The sequence below is a fragment of the Empidonax traillii genome, unplaced genomic scaffold (assembly GCF_003031625.1).
Source record: "Empidonax traillii isolate 1590-97213 ecotype Southwest subspecies unplaced genomic scaffold, ASM303162v1 scaffold954:size226960, whole genome shotgun sequence".
Lineage (NCBI taxonomy): Eukaryota > Metazoa > Chordata > Aves > Passeriformes > Tyrannidae > Empidonax > Empidonax traillii.
In genome coordinates this window covers 188627-209176 of record NW_020956147.1, presented here as the reverse complement: position 1 = coordinate 209176, position 20550 = coordinate 188627, and the positions used below count along the sequence as shown (strand labels likewise).

Genomic DNA, 20550 nt, shown 5'->3' with positions numbered 1-20550 from the left:
ATGGCAGTGAGGGAAGGTGCAATAGTTGGTGGTTCTCTGAGGACACCAGTCAAAATCTTGGTGTCCCCAGGTGTCCTTGGCCACTGGTGGCCGTGGTGGAGGTGTGGGAAGGGAGCAGTTGGCTCTCCACACCCATCATTCCGTGGCTCAGGGTTTGACTCCAACGTCCCTTGAGGTCCTTGGGCTTCTCCTTCCACGGCTCAGTCTCTTCAGAGTCCCAAATGCTGGCGCTGAGCAGGAGAAAGGACTTGGATGACGTAAGAATTCAGAGGTTTCCCTGCAGAATTCGGAGATTTGGCTTCCGTGGGGAAGCTGATAAACCTGTGAAACTCTCTGTTTCTCCAGGCCTTTTTCCACCACCAAACTGACCTTTTTGTTCTCCCTCAGCTGACAGACACACAGCCCAGGACAGCGAGGGGTCAGTGGTTTGTGCAACGATCTCAGGAGGTCCCAGCTGGAATCTGAGCCCTCCTGGGTCCCCTCACCCAGCCAGGAGTGTGAGGGACACACTCAGAAAAAAAAAAAAAAAAAGTATTATCCTGATTTTCTGTGTGAGGAACTGTAGGCCAGGGAAGTTGTGTGATGGAACTCCATAAACTGCAGATTTTTCAATGCTCTAATTGCACAACTTAAACCACTGCAAAACTTATCTGCATCTTAATAAACGCTTTTTGTTATGAGACAGAGCAGCAGAGGGGAAAAAAAAATCCAGTAGCAGAAACACGAGGCTGGGTTCTGTGGAAATGAGTTATTAACATGTCCTTTACCTCTCTGTTTATTTTCCACACGGTTCCAGGTCAAGGAAAGTTTGTCTGTCACAAAGATTAGGCTTTTGGAACAGCTGGGTCTTTTCATATTTAATTCCTGAGCTCCACTGAGCGTGTTTGGACAGATTCTCTTTTGTGTCTTTGGTTGATTATGGGGGGAGCTCGGGAGGGATAACAGGACACAGGTGACATCCCCCCAGAGGTGTCCCTGAAGGACACCAAGAGCTCCAGGAGGAAGAAAGAGGATAAATAAGGCCTGTTAAATCCCCCCAGCCTGGCCATGGAGGGGTTATTTATGGCCAGGCTGGGGAGTTGCAGAGCTGGGTCCCACATGTGAAGTGAAAGTGGAAGTGTGTGGGTGGGAGGGGAAGCAGCAGCCTCCCATTTATCAGAGCTCCAGCCGTTTTCCACCCGGATCCAGGCTGCCTTCTGGAGCACTTCACAGCTCCCAGGCATGATCCCACCCCAGCACCCAGCCCTGAGCAGTGCTGGGGCAGGAACATCTACCCAGGAGAGAGAAGACCCTTCCCGTTGTCCTCCAACCTGCTCTTGGGGGTTCATTAACCTGGCAGCTCCCAAAAAAAACCACCCCAGCCTGCCTTCCCTTTCCCCAGCCCTCACAGATCCCACAGGAGCTGGCATGGCCCCCTGGGTTTTAAGCAGAGAGAGGGGGGTTGGAGGGGAAGGGGGGTCGTGGTAGGGGCAGCTGATGAACAGCAAACAATCCTAATTTATGCAAAAAAGCAGTCTGGAAAAAATGACATTCCTGGTTGTCTGCATGCATAACACACAGAAATCCTAAATAAAGGAGCCACAGAGGTTCCCATGAATTAGAGCTTTATCCCTGCAGCACCCCAGAGCTCAGCCCATGAATTTGGGTGTTTGCCTTTTTAATTGCTCTGTCTCTCTAACTCAGACCATTTAGAAGCTGCACCAGCAGTGCCCTGTTGGTCATTTGGGCCTTGGCTTTTCCCTGCTTTTCCACCCTCTTAGACAACAAGCAAGCCATTAATGTCTGGAAACACAGCTTTGATTTCCAATCCGCAGCCCAGATCGCTGCCAGTGGGGCCCAGTGTCACATTTAGGACCAGCCCATGTCCCAGCACTGATTGATTCCCCCCTGCCCTCCCACCTGGGTGCCCACCTGCACCTCCCCCCTCAGTGGAGACGCTCTGGGTTCATCCCAGCCCTGGAAATAAGGTCCCAGTGTGGCTTTTCCTGATTGCAAACTTCCAATAGTGACCAAGTACAGGCTTTGCTTTTGGTCCTGGATTCGACTCCCCATCAGGATGGGAGGATTTCTGGGCTAATTGCTGGATCAGCTGCAGCAAACGAGCTGTATCTTCATTAACAGGAATCTCCTGTGCCCTTGAAATCCCTGCTTTCTTCTGCTGGTGGTTCATAGATTCATGGAATGGTTTGGGATGGAAGAGACCTTAAAGAACACCCAGTCCCACCCCAGGGGACACCTGGATGGCAGGGAATGGATTTCCCAGGAGGAGATGCCATCCCTGCCCAGACTTTCCCAGACCTGCAGGGAGCAGATGCTGTTTTATTTCCTCCCACAGCACCATCCCTGGGTGCAAAGCTGAGCTTTCTGTGTTGCTCCCCTGGTTGGGGAGGAACACACAGGGCTGGGACAGTGACCTTGTCCTCACCCAGAGGGTCTGGCTCAGCTGGTACCGAGTCCTGGGGCTTTTGAACTCAGCAGGGACCTGGCCTGGAGAAGGTTTATGGGATGAGTTTTGGCTGCCCTGATTGAAGCTGCTTCCAAAAATCGGCAAAAGCCACTTCCAGAGCTGGAACTGGGGCTCACATTTGCATCCAGTGCCTGCAAATCTCCCTCTGAGACTCTAGAAACCTCAGCTGGGAGTTCTGTTTCATTTTGGCCACCCTGGGCACAAGCACAGTGAGCACGGACACAGCCCTGTTTATCCCCATGCAAATGGGATGGGGAATTATTCTGTTCCAACCCCATCCTGAGCATCTGTGGGCTGAGAGGGACCTCGCTGAAAGTCAGCACAAGCTGGATTTACCTCCTCCCTGAATGAGCTTCATCAGCTCGTGCAGTCAGCTCCAGCTTTTAAACGGATGCAGCGAATGGGAGATATAAAATAAATACTACAATCAAAGTGCTTAAACCTACGCCTTGCCTATGCCAACACAAACCCTGAATGGGAGGAAGCATTAGGCTAAAAATAGATCCTCAAGCAAAATCCCAGAGCTTTTATTTTTTTTCTTGCATTTTTTTTTCTTTTTTTCCCCTCTAGGTTCATACTGTAAAACATCTGCTGAACAGTTTCCTATAACTGTTTTTGGCTTTTAAATCAAAGAAAGAAGAAACAATGTCCCATTTTTGTAGAGAGAAAAGGAGGAGGGGAATAATAGACCTTCCTCTCAAAGGAGGATGACAATGAGGATAGAAATAGAAAAGGGGGAGCTTTGAAACATCTTGAGTCCAGACAAGGAGTGGGTGGATGGCAGGTTCAGGTATCTCTGCTTGCTTTGGCCGCTTCCCATTCCAAGAGGGAGCTGGCAAAGCTGCTGACAGCCAAAAGGGAAGAGCCAAGGGCAGAGCTGGATCGTGCCTGGAGGGTGAAACGGGGCCGAAAAGGGGGTGCAACAGTGCCGGGGGTGCAGGGGAAGGTGCGTGGAGGAGGAAAATGCTCATTATTTAGCAGGAGAGACAAGGAGGAGCTGTGCCCAGTGGAGCTGGCTTTTCCCCCAGCCCGGGAGAAAATTCCCCGCTGCTTCCACGCCGGGGTGGGTGGCCCTGAGCTGCCACATCTGGGCTCGGAGCCTCGGCAGCCCCGGGAGGGCACTGCCCGCTGCTCTGCCCTGTGCCCCGCACCGGGGCCACGCAGCCCCTTCCCCGGGGGGACGTGCAGCCCACGCGGGGACGTGCAGCCCACGCTGTCACACCTCTCGGGCTTCTTGGCAGCGGTGCCTGCGCAAAAAAGCCTTTCCTGCCAAGTCACAGGATGCGATGACGGCGCGGCTGGGAAAAACTTCAAAACAGCCCAAACAATCGGAGATTGTCTGCGGAGAGCGGGCTCTAAAATTGGCTCCTTGGATTAGCACCAGGCTCACCCCTGGGGCCTTTGTCAGGAGCGCCGGGCTCGGCAGCGATGACGGAGAAGGATCTAATCTCGCTTCCTATCTACGACACGGAGCGAGTCGAACCCGGCTTGGCCGGCTGGGCTCGTCCCTCCGTGACCCATCCAGGCACCCAGACAGGGCCGGGAGCGGCTTCCCGCTGGCAGCAATCCCGCAGTGCCTATAGGAGCTATATGACTCAGGAGCCAGCCATCCTTTTTGATTTATTTCCCTAAAAAACGCTGCTTAGGACTCTGCATCCCTATTCCTGTGCAGGTCTGGAGGAGGAGGGTGGGGGGTGTTCAAGAATTGCTTAAATGGCTTTAGCACATGTTGGGCTGGATTTACTCCATTCAGGTAAATCCCAGTTAGGCAGTGGCAGAGCCCCTCCTGTTCCCAGGAGTTTCTTGGCACTTTTGGTCCTTGGCATGAGCTCTCTGCCCCCCAGGCCCTGCCAGCAGCACCGGGGACTGGGGTGAGGTAACAGCCCCACAAGCCACAAACCTCTGTCCTGACACCCTCCTGATCCCAGCACCTACATCTGCTGCTGAGGCTGCATCAACCACAGCCAGGGTGTGTCCAGCAGCTCCCACAGACCCATGGGCTCACCCCTGGCATGTGCACGTTCTCTTCTCCCTCCCCCAGCCCAGCCCCTCCCAGGGAACCTCGGACAAAAGAAGCTCAGAACAAAATCCAGGAGCAGGGAAGTGGCAGGCGAGGGCCTGTGGCAGATCAGCCGGATCCCCAGGAGGAAATAATTGGAACAAGGCTCTGGCACGTGCCGGGAGATGGGATGTGTCGGGGGAGCCGCTCCCTGCACCAGCCAGCCTGCCCCAGCCCTGGGCTAGAGAGGGGAGGGAGACACCAGAAAGTGGCATTTTGGTGGCAAAACCTCTGTGGGATTGAACTCCTGCAGCCTGCAGGGAAGGGGCTTTGCTCTCCCTCAATCCTACCAGAGGGAAAACAACATTCCAGGCACTTCCCAAGCATCCAGAAACACTTCTCAGAATACACCTTCTCCTCCAAGCCTGGAGGGTCTCCAAACCTTTAAAACCTGCTCTAAGGTCCATTTATCCACCCTGGCTCTGCAGGAGAGGAGCTGGAGAGGGTGGGGACAGGGAACATCCTTTACCCCATGCGGGTACAGATTCCAGTGCCAGGGGGCTGTGGGGGGAACCTCAGCCCTGGGATAAATGTGGAAAACACATTTCAGCTCTGAGAGGCCATCTGGGATTTGGGAGGGCAACGATGGGGGGCAAAATCATTTGTCTTTTCAGGAGAATGAGCCCCTGTTTGTGTGTGTGCAGGTGCTTGGGGCTCACAGTGAGGGGGAGAGGAACCCAGAGCCTGGTTAGTCAAAACCACCAGGAACTGGTGAAGAAACAGGGTCTGTGGGGAGGCAATGGGCTCCCCAACCCACTCTACCTTGGTGAGCAGCCACACAAAGGACAGAAGCACACCCCTCTTTCCCAGAGAGCCTCCCTACGTGTGCATCCACGGGACAGCTTGCTGTGCGTGGGTCTGTGCAGGGGCAGGCACAGGAACGTCTTTGCACCTTCAAGTGCAGCCCAGTGGGCAGCACACCCTGATGCAGCACCCTGGGGGGGATGGGGGGAAGCTCCCGGGGGTCCCCTGGGGATGCAACCCCTCCAGACAGGGGTGTCCTGTCCCCTGCTCGGGATGTGATGGAGGTGGAGGCGGTGCCAGGAGGCGATGCCAGGAGCGTTCCTGCAAAGGCACATTCACGGCACGGGTTTACATTCCTGCAGGAGTGCCTTTGCCAGAGTGCTGATTGCAAGCAAAGGTTTGCAGCTTGGAAACTTGGAAGGCTCTGGCTGTTTTCACTCTCTCTCCCAGGCTCTTTCATTCATGCTTCCTCTCTCTTTTCCCCAGTGCATTTCTCACTCACGCTCTCATTCATGCTCTCTCGCTCATTCTCATTTTCCTGGCTGTATTTTTAGCTCCCTCGCCGTTCGGAGGATGTGAACATTATCCCTGAGTCATGACTTTGTGAGGAAACAGGCAGCCAGGGTTTCCATTACAGCCCGGGAGGGCTCTTATCAGCTGCAGCGCAGGCTTGTGGGGAGGGGGCTTTATCTCCCGGCTCCTCTCCTCTTCCTTTCTCTCCAGCTGCTGCAGCTCCGGCTCCTCTCGGAGCCCACGAGGCTCATCCCCCGCGGCCGTGTCGTGACGCGGGGCCCAATGAGTTAAATGAAGATTGGCAGCCAGGAAATGGGAGTAAAGCCCGAGGGCCAAAGAGCATCCTCCATCCTCCAGCCCCGGGGCTGGGGTGGCCGCCGCCGGGATCGCAGCCAGGGAAAAAGGTGTCTGGCAGGGCTCTGACACCGAAATTCCCAGCCCGTGCAAACAAACATGAGGTAATGGCACCTGGGGGCTTATCCAGCTTGGAAAACACAACCTCCCTCCCCCCACCATCGCCGAGTATTTCAGCCTGGCTCACGACGAGGTTGAAGGCAGCAGCGAAGTTGACACCGGCTCTGTTCCCACACGGGGATGAGCCGCGGAAATAAAGAACATCCCACGTTAGGAATGATGGGAGCCAGTCGTTAATTTGGGCTCCGTTCCCAAGTGCCAGTGACACCCCGCACGTTGCAGAGCTGTCCCCCGGAGACAGCAAACACCCCCTTCCCCCGGGAGAGGAGCGGCCTCCCGGCACAGCCTGCCCTGCCCTGGGGTGACATCACGGATCACTGCCAAGTGACCCCGGGTCGCTGCGGAGGGAGGAGGATGCCGGAGGGCACATTTCGGTGTGTCTCGACGCAGCCTTGTGCATCACGACTCTGCTCGGCTAATCCCGGCCTCTGTGAGGCTCAGCTTCACCTTTTCATGACATTCGGGCTGTTTTCGGCTCGTTTCCTGCGACTTTCCTCTCTAACCTTTCTGTTATCTCCCTGATGCTCTCTCCTCCCTTTTCCACCCATCTGCTTATTTTAGCTGCCTCTTCCTGCCAGCACGTGTGGCTGTGCCCTGCCCTGCTCCCCTCCTGTGCCCCCTCCGGGGCAGAGAGGGGTCACTCCCCTGCCCTCACCTCCAGGGGGGGAATTTGGGCCCATTTTCATCCTTTCCAAATGATGGAAAAATAAATCCCCCTCCTGCTGCACACCCACCCTCCCCAAAATGTGGCTTCACCCCCCGAACCCTGTTCAGGAGCAGGACCTCTTGCCCCTTTTCTCACTCACACTGCAGGGCATGGAGAGTCCCTACAACCTTTTCCTCTGGCATGGATGGCTTGTGGTTCTCCCAAAAAACCCTGCAATGAGCACCCTGGACACCCACACTGATGTTCAGCATCGGGGTGTTCCTTCCAAACTGATCCTTGTGGTCCCCTGTCCCCTTGGAGATGGTTCCAGTCCTTCATCCCAGTGGAGATGCCATTCCAGGGCCCAGATCCTGCTGTATCCAGCCCATTTGTCCACCACAGGACAACAGAGCGGGTGCCCCCCAGAAACTGCCCGGCCAGATGAAAGGCTGAGACGAGATCAAGAACCAGCTCAAGAAACTCAAGGAAGAAAAATCCACCAAGGGCCACTTTGGGTCAGGAAATTCAAGTGCTCAGAGAGGATACTGGGGATGGATCAGGCCCTTTGCTTCTCCTTTTATCTCTGGTTCCCAGTGGAGCTGCTGCTTTGGCTCTACACAAACATTCCAGCACACACCTCTGAGCTGGTGGCTTCCTTCCCTGGGACAGACATGGAGCTCTGGGGAAAAGAGATCTGGGGAGGAAAGGAGAGAATTTTTTTTCATCTTGGGCCATGCCAAGACATGACATGGTGAGGGGGATGCTGGTGGTGCAGGGAATGTCCTTGGGGGGATGTGGAGGGGGGGTCAGAAACAGCAGGAGCTTGGAGAGCTCCACGGTCCTGTTTGTCCAAGCCCTTTGCAGCCCCAGAGACAAAACACTCCAACAGTGGAAACCAGGACTTCCTGGGCTGAGCCCTGTTGCTAAATAAAAGACAAAAGAAAGAGTAATTAGGTGCCATTAGTTGTTGTTAAGAGGATTTTTGCTGGCAGCCAGCACTCCTCTCTGGGGGACACAGTCCTGGCTTGGCCCAGTGTGGCTGCAATAACACTCACTGAGGGGCTGGTTTATTTGCTGCCAACCCTCCCACCCTGTCCATCTCCTCTGGCTGTGCTCACACAGAGGGCAGGAGAGGCCAACCAGGGACCACAGCCCAGGGGGAACCAGGAACAGCAAATCCAGGGGTGCTCCAAACATCCCAGCCCTGGGAATCTCAGCTGCTGTGTTTGTGAGGGGATGAAATGCAAGGCATAAGTCAGGAATGTGTAAATGGTTTTCCTATGAGGAAAGGCTGAGAGAATTGGGATTGTTCAGCCTGGAGAAGAGAAGGCTCCAGGGAGACCTGAGAGAGCCCCTTGCAGGGCCTAAAGGGGCTCCAGGAGAGCTGGAGAGGGACTGGGGACAAGGGATGGAGGGACAGGACACAGGGAATGGCTTCCCAGTGCCAGAGGGCAGGGATAGATGGGATACTGGGAAGGAATTCTTGGCTGGGAGGGTGGGCAGGCCCTGGCACAGGTTGCCCAGAGAAGCTGTGGCTGCCCCTGGATCCCTGAAGTGTCCAAGGCCAGGCTGGATGGGGCTTGGAGGAACCTTTGCTGGTGGAAGGTGTCCCTGCCCATGGCAGGGGGTGGGATGGGATGGATTTTAAGGTCCCTTCTAACCCAAACCATTCTGGGGTTCTCTGGAAATACTTGTGGTGCATTTGGCTTTGAGGGCAGTGGGAGTAGTGAGTCCTGCAGAACATTGTGAGGATCCTCAGTCGCTGCCATTTACCTGAACTCTGGATTCTGTGCTTCCCCATTAGAGTTTATTAATTATGATGGCAATTATTCTGCTGGATGGTGAACGCAGCTCTTTGGAGGCCTTGGGACAGTGCTGAGAACCACGAGCAATTTAACAACCAGGGTTCAAATGCTGAGGCTCTGCTTTCACTCCTGCCTTGGTGGGGAATACCCCCTCAGCTTTCATCAAAAGGGGAGGCTCAACCAGCAGCTCTGTCCCCCCCAGGCTTTGTCTGGGAGCTTTTACTGGGATCCTGAAAGAGAGAGAATAAGTTTAGGTTGAAAATCAGGAAGGAATTCTTCCCTGGCTTCCCTGGCTGTGTCTGCCCCATCCCTGGAAGTGTCCAAGGCCAGGTTGGACGGGGCTTGGAGCAACCTGGGCTAGTGGAAGGTGCCCCTGTCCATGGCAGGGGGTGGAATGAGAAGATCTTTAAGGTCCCTTCCTACCCAAACCATTCTGGGATTCGATGATCCTGCCCAAAAACTGCACAGATTCTCAAGGCTCGAGCACGGAGCTGGTTCCCAAGTTGGAAAAGGGGATGAAAGGAGGGGCTGCAGCCCCAGGGAGAAGAAATAAGAGGATTTGAGTTTGCCCATAGTTTGCTCCCCTTCTGGCATCCTAGGACGTGGGTTTACCTCCTCAAACCCCCAAGCCTTTGGAGCCCAGCGTTAAAAGCTCTTCTTGGGTGAATTCACGGGCAGCAGAGCGGCTATTCCGAGGGGTGCTTTGCTCCGAGCAGGAGGGATCCCTGCATCTCCCGAGCACCTCAGGAAGCTCAAGCACGCCTCCTGAAGGCAGTCCTCATCCAGGTTCCCCTCCAGCTCCCGTGAGCTCCCCGGAGGCGAAATAAGGGGGGTCCACACTCTTCTGACAAAAGTTTATCGTGCCCAAGCAAATCACGGTGCTGTCGTGAGGTTTGTGCTCACGGGGCTCAGGTCAGGAGCACCCAGATGGGGTGTTATCCTGCTTTTCTGGGTTATTTTTGGCCCCCTCGCAGCATCTGGAGAAGCTCACAGCCCGTGGGCTGTTTATCTCTGCGGCACATCTGCAAGGCAGGGAAGTGCTGTCACCCCCTCCCCGGCCGGAGGAAAGGAGGGGATTTACTCTGCGAACGGTCAGGAGCTGAGCTGCGGGGAGAGGTCAAGTGTCTGGGCTCTCAAAACGGCAGTGCCAGTGCAGGCAACTCCCCGGAGCAATCAGAGCATCCCAAACCACAGAGGGGACACAGGACCCCAGACTGCTCTGCCTGGAAGGGACCTTAAAGCTCATCCAGTGCCACCCCCTGTCGTGGGCAGGGACACCTTCCACCAGCCCAGGTTGCTCCAACCTGGCCTCGGACACTTCCAGGGATCCAAACCCACAGCAGGATTAACTAACTCAGTCGGGTCCACGCAGGACCTGGAGAGACAGAACAGGACAAAGCCCCGTTTTTGCTGCTCTGCTCGCTCCCAGCACAGGCCAGTGCTCCTGCACAGGTTTGGTATCCTCCTTATACGGCTGCAAAGGGCAGCACAAGGAAAGGGGGGGTTTGCCCACATTCACCCATGGCTTGGCACAGCCACTGCTGAGTCCCCCGGGCTCAACAAACCTCCCCAGGCTCCGTGTGAGATGATTCCAGTGCTCCCCCACCAGCAAACACACACACACTGCTCAGATTTATTTTAATTGCATTAAACCCCCATTTTCCAGCTCAAAGCAAAAGCAAATAAAATCCTCACTGGTGTTACAGTGGAGCCTTTCCATTCCTACAGCTAAAAAAATCAGCGTGCCTTTCTTTTCTTTCTTTTCTTTCTTGCTTTCCTTCTTTGTTTCTTTCCCTCTTTCTTTCCCTCTTTCTTTATCTCTTTCTTTCCCTGTTTCTTTCGTTCCCTCTTTCTTTCCTTTGGAAATGAGTGAACACATTTTCCCACTCTCCCTTCCCCTTGCTATCAGCAGCCAGTCAGTCCCATTTACAAGTCCTCATCCATCAGCACAAACGTTTGGGTTGCAACGTTATGGGTTTGCTTAAATTAAATTAAAAAGAGGAGGAAATTTCTTCGGTGATGAAGCAGCTTGTTTTGAAGGCTCAGGTGGATCTGAGCTCTTTAAGACAGTTTTAAACTGCCGACTTCACTTAAAAGCCTTAACCTTACATGCAAAAAAGTATCTGAGCTGCAGCAGAGCCGGGAGTGCTCCAGGTGTGTGTCATTATTTTTTTTTTTGTCGGGTTTTTCTTTTTTTCGGGGCTAAACGTGTGCAAACGCTTTTACCCTGTGCTTCCCTCCTCTTCCCTGCCTTTCTGGGAGCGTTCGGAGCCCGCAGGCAGCGCTGGTCGAGCAGCATCGCCGGGAGCCGCCTGCCGCCGGCCGGCAATCTGCAGCACTGCAATCCCGGCTGGAGCCACCAGCTCCCGGGATGAGCCTCAAACCACCCTCCTCTCACCCAGCTCACGCGTCTGGCAGGTGCAGAAAGGCTCGTGGCTGAATAAAGGCTCCTTCGCTGCCCCTTTCCTCCTTCAGGGAGGCAGAAGACACGGGTAACGCGCTCTTTTCCTGTTAAATCAGCTGCAAAACAAGTCCCAGGGTTAAATCTCATCAATTAGTATATTTTGGTCTCGGTACTTTTTGCTTCACCTTTGTAAGATCTGGAGCACAACGCCGCTGTTAGCAGGTCTGGATTGAGCTTTCCAGCTTAATTTTGCACCCGGTGGATTCACTCCCTCCTGGCTTTTCTGGCATCCATCTCCTGAGCTCTGAAAAGAGCCAGAAACGTGTTCTCTGAGCTTGCACCAGCTTTCCCCACTGCTGCAATCACTGTGAGATGAATTATCAGGAGTTTGGGATGAGGGGGGTGAGGCAGAGACACCCCCAAACGCCAAAGAACTGGGATGGTGGAGAAGATGCATCTGCAGTCAGGGAGGGCTTGAGTGCCCAACCAACCCGGGAGCTGAAGGTTGTGAACATTTGGGGGGGTTTGGTGGGTAGAATGACACAAGCCTGGCACAGGCTCTGTCTGCTCCCACCTCAAACCACCACTGGGCCCAAAGAGGCAGGTGTGGGGCAAGGAAAGCCACAGGGAGGGGGTCAAAGCCTCCCAACATGGTGATGTACCCGACTGCACCACCCACACCAGCCAACCTGCGCAGGGAGAACTGGATCCACTCATCCTGAACTCTGAGCTGGCTAAGCTGGATCCACTGACTCATCTTGAACTCTGAGCTAATCTGTCTACGCTCCTTTTCCCTGTGGAGGGAGTCTTGGGTTTAGTTTTACTGCAGCAGGTAGAGCAGCCCAGTTTCACTGTCCTCCTGGGAACAGGGCACCTCGTGGGGGATTTTGGCAGTGAGTGCAAAGGACCCGAGCCTGACACAAACAGACACTCAAGGCAGTGCCCCAAATCTTCCCCAGACCCTCTTCCCCCCTCCACAGGGCCATCCCACGGCAGTAGAGCTGGGCAGCCAAACTCAGGATGAATTGGCCGTGCCAGAGCATTTCTCCGTGCTGTGTGGCACCTCCAGCACCCCAACAGGGCTGCAGCCCACATCCCACAGGGTCCTGCCAGCCCCCCAAGACCCCTGTCTGGCCCTCTGAGCTCTTCTCCCCACCTAAAGTCTACAGGAGAGACAATTTGCAGGGAAATGGCCTCACTGCAGGTACCAGTGCCAATAAATCCGTGGGCACTGGGAGCTCTCTGGGCAGTTCAGAGGTTTTCCCGTGCCCCTGGGGCACTGCTCTTTTACAGGCACGGGGAGAGCCCCCCACTTTGGCTGCAGATCTGAACTTTCAGAGATCTTAAAGCCAGAAAGGGCCATAGATTATCCAGGCTGACTTCCTGTCTAACACAGGCCATATGAGTCCATCCCCTTATTCCTGCTCCCAGCCCAATCATTTCTGCTTGGCTCCACATCTCTTCCAAAAAGGCATCCGGTCTTGATTTAAAGACTTCAAGAGATGGAGAATCCATCACTTCCCGTGGCAGCTTGTGCCAATGGTTATTTCCAATAAAGGAGGAAGCTATTTAGAGCTGGGCTTACATGTCAGAAGCCTCTCTCAGGGTAAAGAATGGCTCGCAGGCTGCCTCACCCAGAAAACAAAAGCACAAGGCAGTCACTGAAGAAGGATCTTGCCCCAAAATCGAGTCTATTCTTTCCCACTGTTGCAGCTGATGAATCTTAAGTTGGTCTTTTCTCTGTGAGCATCATCTTCTGTAGCCCATGGTGGCTTTGAAAACGCTGCCTCAGCACATTCACTACAAGTGGGTTATTTTTCCCAGAAACAGCCCAGCACCTTTTACCAACACACACATTTCACAAGGAATCCTCCCTGGGGCTGTGTGGCCACCCTGGTCCTTCCATGGGAGGTGAGAGGAGCAGATGTTCTGCAGAAAACCCCTCCATGGCTTCCCCAGTCTCCATGACATCCATGGATCCTCCAAACTCCATGACATCGATGGATCCCCAGTCTCCATGACATCATGGATCTCCCAATCTCTGTGACATCCATGGATCCCCCAGTCTCCATGACATCCATGGATCCCCCAGTCTCCATGACATCCATGGACCCCCCAATCTCTGTGACATCCATGGATCTCTCAGTCTCCATGACATCCATGGATCCTCTAAACTCCATGACATCCATGGATCCCCCAAATTCCATGACATTGATGGATCCCCCAGTCTCCATGACATCGATGGATCCCCCAATCTTCATGACGTCCATGGATCCCCCAGTCTCCATGGTCTCCCAGTCTCTTTCCCATCCTCTTGCCTCCAAGCCAAGGCATGGAGGAGCAGGGAAGAGCCCCCTGGGTTATCAGGATGGACATGTGGACTCCTGGGTCTACATCAGCCTTTCCAGGTGTTTTGGGTCCCCATCCCTGAGCTTTGCAATGACACAGGCTGTGGCCCTGGCCCAGCTGGCTGAGCCTTCCCCTGGCCAGGCCAGGCATCTGGGGTGAGCTGGAGGAATATCCTACACCTGGAGTGGTGTACGAGCAGGAGGGAGGGATGGGAGTTGCTCTTGACAACTTCCTGCTCTGAGATAAAAACTTGTGCATGTCTGGGAGGGCTGTCCAGGCTCTCAGTGAGGAGGTTTGGCACCCACTGAGCACCTGTAGGAATCAACCTGGAACTGCAACTGTGGGAACTCACTTGTTCCAATGGATTAAGCAAACCTTGCTTTGCTGGATGAGAATTCCCAGCTTGGCTGGGATAATCCATCTGGCAAAAAGAGCTGGACAAGATCTGAGCCAAACCACAGATATTTTTAACCCTTGCAATATGTCTGGCACTGGCTGGTGGGGACAGAGCTGCCCTCAAATCTCAGCTTTCCTTAGATCTTCTAAAATCAGAATGAGAGAGGTCTCCAGGATGAGGGGAAACGTCTCATGTGGTCTCAGTTCCTCAGCTGATTGACAGAGCCCCCCAGCCCAGATACCACAGGCAGGGCAAAATATGGCATCCAAATCCATCTAGGGAGTTCCTTGCTTGATAACCACATCCTCTGAGAGGGACGGGGCTGCTGCAGAAATAGGGAGGTGGGAGGAGCAGGACTTCCACATCCCCCCTTCCCCCAGACGAACGGACCCGACTTCTGGCCCCGCGTGTCAGGATTTCCTTCCCACCCGGCGGGACCTGCAACAACAACGAGGGATTTTTCAAAGCAGCGCGTTCGGCCTGGGTGTAAATGTGATTTTTCCGAGCTGCCACAAGGTGCCAGCATTTCAGAGCGTTCCGAGAGCCGGGCGGAGGGAGCTCAGACCTGCGGTGTCACAGAGCCCTCTCTGCCCGCGGGGATTGGGTTTGTAAGGGGGGGTAAGGGTGGGGAAGGAGGAGAAAAGTGTCTTCATGGGAGATGGAGGGAAAACACCTTCACAGGGAGGTGGAGGGAATCATGGGAGGTGGAGAAAACCATCTTCATGGAGAGGAGGTGGAGGAAAGCATCTTCATGGAGAGGAGATGGAAAGCATCTTCATGGAGAGGTGGAAATGGTTGCTGTCTGGGCTGCAGACAGTGGGCTGACCAGCTTTGGGGCTGCATTGTGTGATCAGCTCCCCTGCTGGAGGCACATCCAGGTGTTCACTGGTGGAAGGATGTTCCCTGTGCCCATGAGGACTGTGATTTCTCTGACTGGGCTGGGCTGCCTCCTTCCCAACTCGAAGAAAACATCCTCCTCCTCCTCCTCCAAGATGTGCAGATGCTCCTGCTGGCTCTCCCTGGCAGCATTGCAGCACTTGCAGGGGGAGTTTTCCCCTCTCACTTCCCCAAAATGAGAGAGGAAAACGGAGCAGTTCTGCTCCGTTTCTCACCCCCCTTGTCTCTGCTGGCAGGGCCGTTCCCCTGGCAGCCCTGGGGAGCTCACAGCCCTCTTTCAGTTCTGTTCATGCCCCATCTGCCCAACTACTCTCCCCCCTGAGCCCCTGGCAGGTCCCAGCAGGTGAAGAACGACTCTGAGGACCCAGGTCCTCCTTCAGGAGTCGCTGCCCTGAGGCCTATGAGACTCCTGGATGTCCCCTAAATCTTACAGTGCCACCAAGAAGGAGCAGTTGGTGGGGTTTTGTAACCTAGTTGAGGTTTCTTGCTCTTGTGGAAAGACATACAAGACATACAGCTTCTCCATCAGGCTGATAACCTTCTGACCCCCCCACCCCGAGTGCACCAGCAGTGCCCTGAAAACCTTTGGTAATCCCTCTAATCCTCCACACATCCCAATCCCCAGATAGGCACTAACAGTCCATCCCTTCTGCAGGGAGCTGAGCCACCTGGGAGATGGGATGCAGCAACCTGCCGTGGCACCTGAAACCCTCAGTGGCTCCACTATCCTTCTGCAACCCCTTGAAAGCCCCATCCACAGTAGCTGATGAGCTGGAAGACACCCCCTGGGCACCCCTCAACAGCTCTCTCTAAAATAAGATCCAGCAGTACCATTTCATCCCCCTCCCTTCCCTCTCCATTCACCTGGAGATGGGGAGATGGGAGAATTAACACACTGGTTTCTATAAATATGGATTTCTTCCCCTCCTGGCTCGCTTCAGGGATCTTCTTTCCCACACAGAGGGATAAGGAAGGTAATTGAAGTTGATGGGCAGTATGGTAAAAACACAAATCCCCTTTTGGTTTGAGGGAAGACAGAGCAGCCAGCTGGTTTGGAGCTTTACTGCTCCGACCACAGCACGGGAGGACGATTTGGCTTGGGAATATTCCTTTGCAATCCCGAAATTCCTCACCTCACTGCAGCAAACCAGTACTGATGTCAGCAGAGCGACCTCAATTTTCACAACCCAAAGCTTGGGCCAAGGACTTTTTGTGCCTTGACATGATTTTTACACTTCCCAGCCTTCCAGCAGCTCTGCTCTCCGCGGAGGTGTCGATGAATCTCCTGCTTCGCTGCTGGAGCAGCGAGCCACGGCTTTATCCAGGGATATTTAGGGAGACAGACACTGCTCCCAGAGCTGGGAGAGTGGGGCTGTGGAGGAAGGACTTTCCTGCTCCCTGCAGGCCGGTGGTTCAAAGCACAGCTGCAGAGATGCCTCGTGGGCTTGTGACACACGGGGGATGCTCCCAAAAAAAAAATGGAGCTTGGCCATGACCCTGCACTTTTTTTTTTTCCACACACAAGTTACAAATGGACTTCTCAGCTCCAAAGTGGAAAAACAAATGTTTTCCCTCTTGCCCCTCATTTGTTTTTGTTAAGGATGGGGTTGTCTCTTTTCTTTAAATAAACTATTGATTTGTAGTTTCCTACCAATGTTTCCGTTCCGCGGCCGAGGCGAGTCTGTGAAATCTTTTGCACTTCCAAAATAAAGTGGTGTTTCATCATCACCTTTCTTCAGGGAAAACTTGCAGCCAGGACTTTCACTACGTGGCACTTGGAGCGTGCTGGAGAGGCTCCTTCCCCAGGTCATGGAGTGGAACCTGCCAGAGCCAAACCCCAGACTTAACCCCGCTGATTATTCCCCTCCTTCTGCACCACTTCTCCAAACTAGGCTTCCTGGCACTGGGACACACTGGAAGTTGCCCAGTTTAACTGGGGCCATGGCAGGACAGCTACAGGGTGCCACTGGGTACCAGGACAGATGCCAAAACATCTGGATTGTGCAGCAGAAAGATGTGACAGGGCCGTTCCTGCTCCTTGCTCCGCTGCTTTGGCACTAACACAACCCAGAAGAGCCTGCAGAACAAACATGCTGCTGCCAGATGTTTAGAACATCTGCTCAGACCAATAAAGCAAAAACAACAACAAAAAATAACTGTGAAAAGAAAGGGAAAGAAGGAGCATGAATGGATCCTGCAGGGAGCAGTCTGTGTCTGATGGGAGGTGATGGGACTGTCCACGAAAGCCTCATGGCATGGTGACCCCACAGGTGCTCCCAGGGAAGAGCATTCCCATCCCCAAGGATGTGAAAGCCATGGGGATTTGGGTGCCCACCTCCCAAGGGTGACTCCATGGATTTCTGGGGAGACCTCAGCACTCTCTGCAACTCCCTGACAGGAGGGGGGAGCCAGGTGGGGGTTGGTCTCTTCTCCAGGAACCAGCAGCAGGACAAGAGGGCTCAGTCTAAGCTGTGCCAGGGGAGGTTTAGGTTGGATATCAGGAAGAAATTCTTTCCAGGGAGGGTGCTCAGCCATTGGGATGGGCTGCCCAGGGAGAGGGTGGATTCTCCATCCCTGGAGGTGTTTAAGGACAGCCTGAATGTGGCATCAGTGCCATGGGCTGGGTGACAAGGTGGGGTTGGGTCGTGGGTTGGACTGGATGATCTCAGAGGTCTTTTCCAGCCTGGTTAGTTCTGGTGTTCTGTGATTCTGTTATTCTGTGGATCTGTTATTCTGTGGTTCTGTGATTCTGTGATTCTGTGGTTCTGTGATTCTGTGATTCTGTGATTCTGTTATTCTGTGGTTCTGTGATTCTGTGGGTGGCTCCTGGCACAGCACCTCGCCCAGGATCACCCACTGAGAGCACCTGGGAATGGAAACCCAAGAGCCTTGAGACAAGACTGACGTCCTTGGAATGGGGAATGGGGACACCCAGGCTCCAAAAATCTCCCTCTCTGAATTGGCCAGCAATCACAATACCCAGCACAAGGGAGGTTTAATGTCAGAGGCCACTTCAAAAGAATAATTCCCCCTCCTCCAGCGACTCCCCTGGTGCTGTGTCCACGTGCCCAGAGCCAGCACTCGTGCTGGGGGAGGAGGGGTTTGGGATGGGGAGTTTTCCAGGGTAAGGTTCCTTCCTCAGGTGTTCAGGAGACAAAAGAGCTGGAAGTTTTCATAACCACTGCAGTAAATTTCAGAGGGTTTGATTTTCCTCCAGGGCAAACTCTGGAGCGTTGCTTTGGAGAGGAGTGGAAAGAGGTGGGAGGCAGGAGGGGATGGTTTCCTTCACAGACCTGTTAATCTGCACAGGGGATGGAGAGGGACAATCCCCACAGGCTGCCCATGAGAAAATTCGTGCTGGGGAATGTAAATCTCCACCCTGGGTGACACCAGGGCTGTCTCCAGAATTCCCAGGCAGGATTCCCATACACTCTGCTTTGCCCTCATCCTTCAGCCCAACACTTGCCAAGCCCTCTGATACTGTAGATGCATTAGGAGCAAACCACAACTGGCAAATCGTTGTATTTATGTTTTCAGACCTGAAAGCAGAGTTTCCTGACAGCTGTTTGTATCATGGTTTCATTAAACTCAACTCCACCAGCCAGGGCAAAAAAATACACTTTCTCATTCATCAGTGATTTTGAAGCTTTGGCTGTTACAGCTAAAAAAAAGAGAAAGGGGAGTAGGAGTCATGAAATCAGGAATATTTATTTTTGAAAGAGTTGAAACACCTAAATACTGAGCTTTTGTACCTTTTGAAATAGAATCAAACATTTCTAACCAAATGGCCCTGAGGATGGAAATAAAAATACAAGCATTTGACAGCTACCAAATCAGGACACATTTCAAATTTGAAAACACTAGTGGAGAAGTCTGAATTTAAGAGATATTTGTGAGCATTTTGGGGCTGCAGGAGGGTGAGCTGGGCTCCTGACAGGAAGCTTGAGCCATGTCCCCACTCAGCCCTCTGCTCTAACTCCCCTCTCCTCTCCACCTCCTTGGCTGACTCCAACCAAACAGCCTCTAAGGGCTGGGGGTCCCAGTCGTGTTAAATCTGTACAGGGTTTGCCAAAATCAGCAGCTGAGGACAGAGAGGGAGGAATGGGGTGAGCTGGGGCACAAGGAACACGAGCCCACAGGAAAACAGGCTTTATTCCCTTGCAGAACATCCTGTAATAGAGAGAGAATAATAAAAATAAAGCAGTTGCCACGCAGTGCTGTTACATCCTTCTCCAGGACACTCCTTGTGCCCTCTCCTGAAGCATCTTCAGCGAGGACCAGGGCAAGGCTGCAGCCACGAGCTGGAGTCCTGCAGTGCTTCAGGCCCCTCTTTGATCCTCCAGGGCTGGCCAGTCCTGCTCCCACGTCCTGGTGCTCTGCCCTCGCTGATGTTCTGCTCCTGCTTCTGTTTATTTGTCCTCAATTGTGTCATTGTCTCCACCAGGAACTTGGAAAGCTCCTTGGAACGCTGGCCTGGGCTGCCTTGCCATCTGGCTGCTGGCTGACGATTACAGTAGCAAACAAAACCCAAACATTATAAAACAGGCCTGTTAAAGTTGGTTTTTATGAAGAGGATAATAGGGTGGGAAGTGGCAGAGAGCCTGTCTCGTGCCAAGCTGAAGGGGAATTGTCACCAGAGCTCTCCAGATGAGGAGCTCTTACCGGGGCTGAAAACACCCAAGGGTTTGAGTCTCAAAAGTCTTGATGGGCAGGCAGGGGGAAACTGAGGCACGGGGTCATTCCTGGGGTCTGTGGCAGAGCTAAATGTCCTGGTGCCCAAGAAATGTTTGCATCCTGCAGGGAAGGCAGCTCTGAGGGCAAAGAATCTTCTTACACGTCACTTGGTGTTGACTCTACTGAGGACAGTGGCAGTGCTGCTGCTCCTGGAGGGATCACAACCTGCTCATCCTGGAGAGATCACAACCTGCTCATCCTGGAGGGATCACATCCTGATCATCCTGGAGGGATCACATCCTGATCATCCTGGAGAGATCACAATCTGCTCATCCTGGAGAGATCATAACCTGCTCATCCTGGAGGGATCACAACCTGCTCATCCTGGAGGGATCACATCCTGCTCATCCTGGAGGGATCACATCCTGCTCATCCTGGAGGGTTCACATCCTGCTCATCCTGGAGGGATCACATCCTGCTCATCCTGGAGGGATCACATCCTGCTCATCTTGGAGGGATCACTCTTGGAATTGGCCAGTGAAAAATGGGCTCTGGCTCAAACAAATCGATCTTATCTTCAGCCTCTCTTCCTCCCCCCGAGGGGAGGATGAATGGCTGTGGCTGCTGGCTCAGCTCCATTTCCCCGGGTGGTTCTGGGTGGATGGGCACCATGAATCAAAGTGTCACAGGGAGCCAGGAAATGGGCCAGGCTGGAGAACAGGAGCTCAAACCTCTCTACCACAGAGGGTCCAGGCCAGGGAAAGCCCAAAAAAGACCTTCCCTACCTTCAGCTAGGGACTCAGGGCTGGTATTTTCGCAGCCCTCCAGCCCCTCAGATTTCCACCCCATGTTTTTTGGGGCTGTTTTTTGGCAGCTCGGCCACGGGAGCTGGGAGTTTGCAGCTGCCATCTGTTTTCATTGCCCTTCTACTTCAGTGGGGATGTGTAAACAGGAGCAAGATGAAGGATTGTCCCAGGGGAGGTCAGAGACGGGGTGGGGGGGGTGAGAAGATGTGATTGAGCAGAGAATCCACATGGATTGAGCTGCACCTCCATCCTAAAATTAACTCATCTGGTGCTTCAGCCACTCCTGCTGTGTGAAACCTGCACCCAGTTTCTCTG

General features: G+C 53.7%; 1 protein-coding gene across 1 annotated transcript in view; it reads left to right on the top strand.

The window, feature by feature from the left end:
* Positions 1-17645: 17645 nt before the first annotated feature.
* Positions 17646-20550, top strand: part of FLI1 (Fli-1 proto-oncogene, ETS transcription factor) — a 95001-nt gene continuing 92096 nt past the window's right edge. Inside the window, exon 1 of the mRNA XM_027903265.1 lies at positions 17646-17660. The gene's annotated coding sequence lies outside the window, so the exon portion shown is untranslated. The remainder of the gene's footprint in view (positions 17661-20550) is intronic.